This window comes from Tympanuchus pallidicinctus, unplaced genomic scaffold (genome assembly GCF_026119805.1).
Source record: "Tympanuchus pallidicinctus isolate F22 unplaced genomic scaffold, pur_lepc_1.0 scaffold27, whole genome shotgun sequence".
Lineage (NCBI taxonomy): Eukaryota > Metazoa > Chordata > Aves > Galliformes > Phasianidae > Tympanuchus > Tympanuchus pallidicinctus.
The window spans coordinates 9,816,973-9,822,972 of NW_026294744.1; the positions used below are offsets into that span (position 1 = coordinate 9,816,973).

Consider the following 6,000-nt stretch of genomic DNA (forward strand, 5'->3'; position numbering starts at 1 on the left):
AAAAAAAAATGGCAATGGTTAGTTAGTGATATTATTCTCTCCTCCCAGGAAACATGGACCTTATTTTCCTACAACGAGACAGGGGCCAAGAAGTAGGTAGCAGTTTCAGGACAAAAAAAATACTACATTATTTGCCCCAGGCTGGGTTATATATATGTATATATATATATATATTTGATTCACTGTAAATTACACTGCTCAGACACCCCATCCATACAAAGAGATGAAACTAAGAAAGTCATTTTAACAGGGCAAAACCAGAACTCCAGATACAAATTCCTCCACATTATTCAGACTCCAGCCATTGAATCATAAACCACATTCATGGTTTTGGCCCTGGATCCTAAGCAAACATTGTAGAGGCACCTCTTCCAGAGAGGTTCAGCTAAGCCAAAATCTTTATGGGACAGTTTGTCACTTTCCCAAGATGGAGATCAGAGATCAAACTTTCACAAAGCAGCAGCTGATCTGTATTGCTACAGGTGAGGACTGTTCCAAGAAAATGAGCAGAAGGGACAGCATTACAATTTTGATGTGAATTCTCATCAAGAAGTTTATCAAATCCTTTGAATCTCATTAATCAGAAGCTGAGTCCTGTACCTGACTTGTGCACCAAACTCAAATTCTGACCTGTGTCTGATGTAGATCTCAACACTGCCTTTCAAACTTATCTTTATGCAAACCACTCATTTTCTGTGAGAGCACAGACTGTTTTTTCTTTCTCTTGCACATAAAGAAACATATAAGAAGAAATGTGCCCTGGCTATAAATAGAATTCCTTAATTGCCTAACCTGCTTCAATTAATTCATTATACAATTACAGCTGCCAGTTCTTCACCGTGAAGAATCCTTGTAAACTGCTTCTCCAGAACTATGATTTAAACAACACAAAATTAAGAATTTCTAAATACAGCAAAACACAAACAATTATAATCAACACTGTCAAATTCTAATTTGACAGTAGGCATAATTAACAACGTAGGAAATTACCCCTATGATAATGTTCAATAGGAAGTAACGACATCTTCAGTATCTTGTACTCAGTATTGTCTGCAGTCACAAAATTCCTATGTTTAAGTACCTAGCACAAATGCTGAAGGTTCAGCACTCATGATTTTTGGGGGGTATCCCAGGTTTTTATGGTATTAGGTTCCTGCAAGCAAAAGACTCTTTGCCTAACATATTCCTCCCTTAGAGAGTATGAGACGATTCAGAACATGTGGCTAAGTCTTAGGCACACAGTGAAGAGAGCCAATGGCACAACATAGATCTTTGTTTCTAGTCTCTTCTCTCAATGTCTGGTATGGAAGAGAGATTATGGAAGAGACTGCTATGCCTGGGAAGATCATGGACCAGATCCTCTTAGAAGTTATGTTAAGGCACATATAAGGCAGAGAAGTGATTCAAGACAGCCAGCATGGTTTCACCACTGGTAAAAGTTGCCTGACTAATTTGGTGGCCCCCTGTGATGTGGTGACGGTATTGGTGGACAGGGGAAGGGCAACAAATATAATCTACCTGGACTTCTGCAAAGCCTTTGACATGGTCCCTCACTACATCCTTCTCTCTAATTTGGAGAGGTAAAGATTTGAAAGATGGACTGTTCGATGGATTAAAGAATTGGTTGGCTGGTTGCAGCTGAAGTGTTGTGATCAAGTGTTCTGAGTCAGGGTGGAGGCCAGTCAAGAGTGGTGTCCCCCCAGCGGTTGGTCTTAGGACCAGTGCTCTTCAGCATCTTTATTAATGACACAGAGAATGGAATCAAGTGCACCCTCAGCAAGTTTGCACATGACACCAAGCTGAGTGGTGCAGTCAATACACTGGAGAGAAGGGAAGCCATCCAGAGGGACCTAGACTGGCTGGAAAAGTGAACCTAATGAGGTTCAGTAAGGCCAAGTGCAAGGTGCTACATTCAGGTCAGGGCAATCCCAGGTATTTATACAAACTGGGGGAAGATCTCCTTGAGAGCAGCCCTGCTGAAAAGGACACGGGGGTCCTGGTTACAAGAAGAAGCTGGACACGAGGCAGCATAACTATATCCTGGGCTGCATTAAAAAAGGGGTGGCCAGCAGGGATAGGAAGGTGATTGTCCCCCTCTACTCTTGTGAGGCCCCATCTGCAGTACTGCATCCAGGCCTGGGGCCCCCAGTACAGGAAGGATGTGGAGCTCGTGGAGTGGGTCCAGAGGAGGGCCACTAAGATGATCAGGGCGCTGGAGCACTTCTCCTATGAAGAAAGGTTGAGGGAACTGGGATTGTTTAGCTTGGAGAAAAGAAGGCTCCAAGGAGATCTCATTGTGGCCTTCCAATACTTGAAGGGAGCATGTGAACAAGAAGGGGAATGGCTGTTTACGAGGGTAGGTGGTGATAGGACAAGGGAAAATGGTTTTACACTAAGATGGGAGGTTTGGTTAGATATTAGGAGGAAGTTTTTCACAGAGAGGGTGGTGACGCAGTGGAACAGGTTGCCCAAGGAGGCTGTGGATGCCCCAGCCCTGGAGGCATTCAAGGCCAGGCTGGATGTGGCTCTGGGCAGCCTGGTCTGGTGGTTGGTGACCCTGCACATAGCAGGGGGGTTGAAACTGGATGATCTTTAGGATCCTTTTCAATCCAGGCCAATTTGTGATTCTATGATTAATTCAGATACGCTCTTGAAGTTTTGACAAATTTTCTGTTTAGCATCAGAAGGTGATTTTTCTTTTTAATCTTGAAAGTTTTTCTCAGTTTTGGCTTTATTTCTGACAGAATGGCTAATTTTTTGTCACTCTCCCCTAGGATACAGTCAATCAAACTTACCTTATTACAGGAGCTTAATGAATGACAGCATCTCAGCCTAGCTTGGTAAACAATGCAATTGATTTTCAGGGACAGATAGTCTCTCCTGTCTTGTTATAATCTTAGCTGTCCTTGTTAGCTTGTCCTTGCCCTCAACAGTGGGTCAGAGGGCCTATTTAGACTGGGAAATGAAACACAAGGGAACTGTAAAGTTAACTGACTCTGCAAGTAATTGATATTTTTGTAGTTTGTGGGATATTTTAAAGAAAAACTGAACAAGATGAAAAATTACATTAGGCCATTCAATGAAGATTGAAGAAGAGCAGTACTCACATCTGATGTGCAACATTTACAATCATCACTGCTTCGCAGAGTTGACAATGTGACGGAGAAAATCAGACCCACTTCAGAAGTCTGGTGAGAGTGCAAAAAGAGAAAAATTTTTCAGTTTCATAAAATACATAGGAATTATTATCATGCTCCACTTTAAAAATCACTGATAATAATATTGCTTTACACTGGACTTCATAATATTGCTTTACACTTGTACTCTGGCTTAAAAAACATTAACAAACATCTTTAGAATGAAACATTGGCCCTATTAAAGTTAACTGAAGTTCAGACACTCAGCTTAAAAAAGCCAGTGTTCATATTTATAATATTCTCATTTTCTATTATTGAGCATTCTCTTTCATAATTTTCCATTTAGAAAGCCATCTTTGGATAACAAAGCAAACATGCCACAGATACAGAAATCTGACAAGGAATGAGCCTCTATTTCTGAAAGCATTCCAGACCACTGGATTTTCATTAATTAGTATTTCTCAGAAAGTTACTGATTAGCCTTCCAGCTGTTTCTAACACTTCAGTCTGAAACAGCCCAATAAAAACAAAATCAACCTTTTACATTTTTAAATCTAATAACTTTTAACTCCTAGCTTTTTGTATAGGCGAAGCTGACCAGAAATAAACCAGACAGAAAATAAGTAAGGAAAAAAAAGACAAAGCAAAGAGGAAAAACTTCAGAAACTACCAGATGAGAAAAAGCAAGATAAAAATTGAAATTGCTGCTAAACTTTGCCCATCACTTCGTAACAGAGGCCTGTTTTTCACTTGCATTCCTAATTCTTCTAGGGTTTGAAATACTGTCAGACACTTCCGTATATATAAGTGCTTCTGGTATCCTCAGTATTGCTACTGCAGATAAATTATAACATACAATCCAAAAGGTATGTTAGATTCAGGATAATTCACTGGTGAGTAGGCATGCATTTCTGTGAGAACTAATGTAGTAAAACAGAACACAGAACTTGTAAAATAACATGATATTACATCACTCTCATAAAATGAAATCTCTACATTAATTTTACTTGCAATATTATTTTACATAAGGGATGAGGAAAAGATGCATTAGAAGACTGCTTATTTTATGGTCCAAATGTAAGGCCCATTTCCCTGGCTTTTTCTTCACTAATAAATACATAGCAACATGCATATTTAAAATAACAAATTAACAGGACACTTCACTGCACACACTTATATCCCTAGGGAGAAGATGAGAGAACAAACAATATGTGACAGATGTTAATCACATAGCTTAATGCACTATCGGAAATGGGTCAGAGATAACAGTGAAGAGCACCCCATTGAAATCATCAGAACAGAATTAGAATAAATTATAAATACCTATAATCAAATTGAAATACGAATAATGAATTTGTTTTGAAACAAAACAGTATCTGTTATATGTTTTCAACATGGGTGTTCTGTGGAAGGTAGCCTCTCTTAACTGAAATCAGAATCAATATTCAGCTTTGGAGATAGCAATTAAGCAGACAGTTAGTATATGGAGATGTGGTTATAATCAATCAGGCAAAGCGAATAAGAGCTTAACTGATGCTCTTAACTGTATTTTTTCTTAAAAACGCCTTCTGACCATTTTCATAAAAACACTGAACAAATTAGGTTTCCAAAGACCAGAATTCATCTTCAGTTACTACAAAAGGCTTGATGAGCAGCACTGAAATCCCTTGCTGAGGTATTAGCAATGAATAGTAGAGAAGATGGAAAGGATGGTGCATTTATATCATGTGATTTTGGTCTCAGTAATATTCTGGACAGCTCATTTTATTGTTATCCATCTCATCTCTAGCACTACACCTACTACATCTATAACTGGGACTGTAGTTCCTTTAATTCACTAAAATTTTCATTTGTTAGCAATCTTAGCTAAAGCAAAGTTCAAGTTCCCTGTAAAAGAGTGGATAAAAATTTCTTCCCCTTCATCCATTTTCATTGTCTCTTTTAAATATAAATGAACTTGACAATAACTACTTCAAAGTATTAAACTAATGCCTAGGATAATATGAACATTACTTTGACTGGAGATCCCATTCACTCAAGTAGAAATTAGAAATAACAACAACAAGGCCTTCTGGAAGAGTTCTCCCTTCTGTAATCTGTCCTAAAATGAAGGGATTTTTCAATTTAGAATGATATTTTATCCTACATCTCCGTAGAAACAGGGAAAAAAAGCATAATATTGACAAATCATTGGCTTTTTAATTTTAGTTTGGCTGCAAATTCTCATGGAGTGTACAACAGTAACACCAGAAGACAGAGATAAGTGAACAAAGTTATGCATGAAGCACAACTTGACCAGCAAACATCACAATAGATCCAAGCATCTTTAAAAAATAGCTATACACACACACACAAACCCTTCTAATTGCAAGATGATTAAAAAAAAAAAAAAAAAGCAATCATATTTAACACTTGAGGATCCCTACGTTGAATATGATGCCTTAGAGGCTGTGCCACTAGATCTAAGCAGAGTGGTGTAATCACATACCTTTGACTTGCTGTTAGATCTCACAAATGCAGCTCAGTTAGTTTTCATTGCAGCAGTGGTTTCTTGCTGACACAAAATCACAGAATAGCGGATTCTGGAGTCTCCAGGCATCATCTGGTTCAGCTTAAAACAGGGCTACCTAGAGTATTTTGTAGTAGAGTAGTAGTTTATTCATTTGGAGTCAGGTTTTAAATATATCCAAAGATAGAGATTCTGCAGCCTCCCCGGGCAGCCTGTTCCAGTGCTTGACCAGACCCACTATAAAAGAGTTTCATATTTGTGTCCAAGCGAACAACCAGACGCTTTTCAGCAAGGGTGTTTTCCAGCCACTTTCTAGCCTGTGCTGTTGCATGTGTTCTTACTATTCAACACACA

At 38.8% G+C, this 6,000-nt stretch overlaps 1 long non-coding RNA gene across 5 annotated transcripts in view; it reads right to left on the reverse strand.

Moving 5' to 3' along the window:
- LOC128084559 (uncharacterized) overlaps positions 1 to 5,760 on the reverse strand; it is a 47,239-nt gene extending 41,479 nt beyond the window's left edge. For all 5 annotated transcript variants that reach the window (XR_008208593.1, XR_008208592.1, XR_008208591.1 and 2 more), the window contains exons 1-2: positions 5,626 to 5,760; positions 3,108 to 3,188 (exon numbers count right to left, since the gene is read on the reverse strand). This is a non-coding gene — a long non-coding RNA (uncharacterized LOC128084559). The remainder of the gene's footprint in view (positions 1 to 3,107; positions 3,189 to 5,625) is intronic.
- Positions 5,761 to 6,000: the final 240 nt, after the last annotated feature.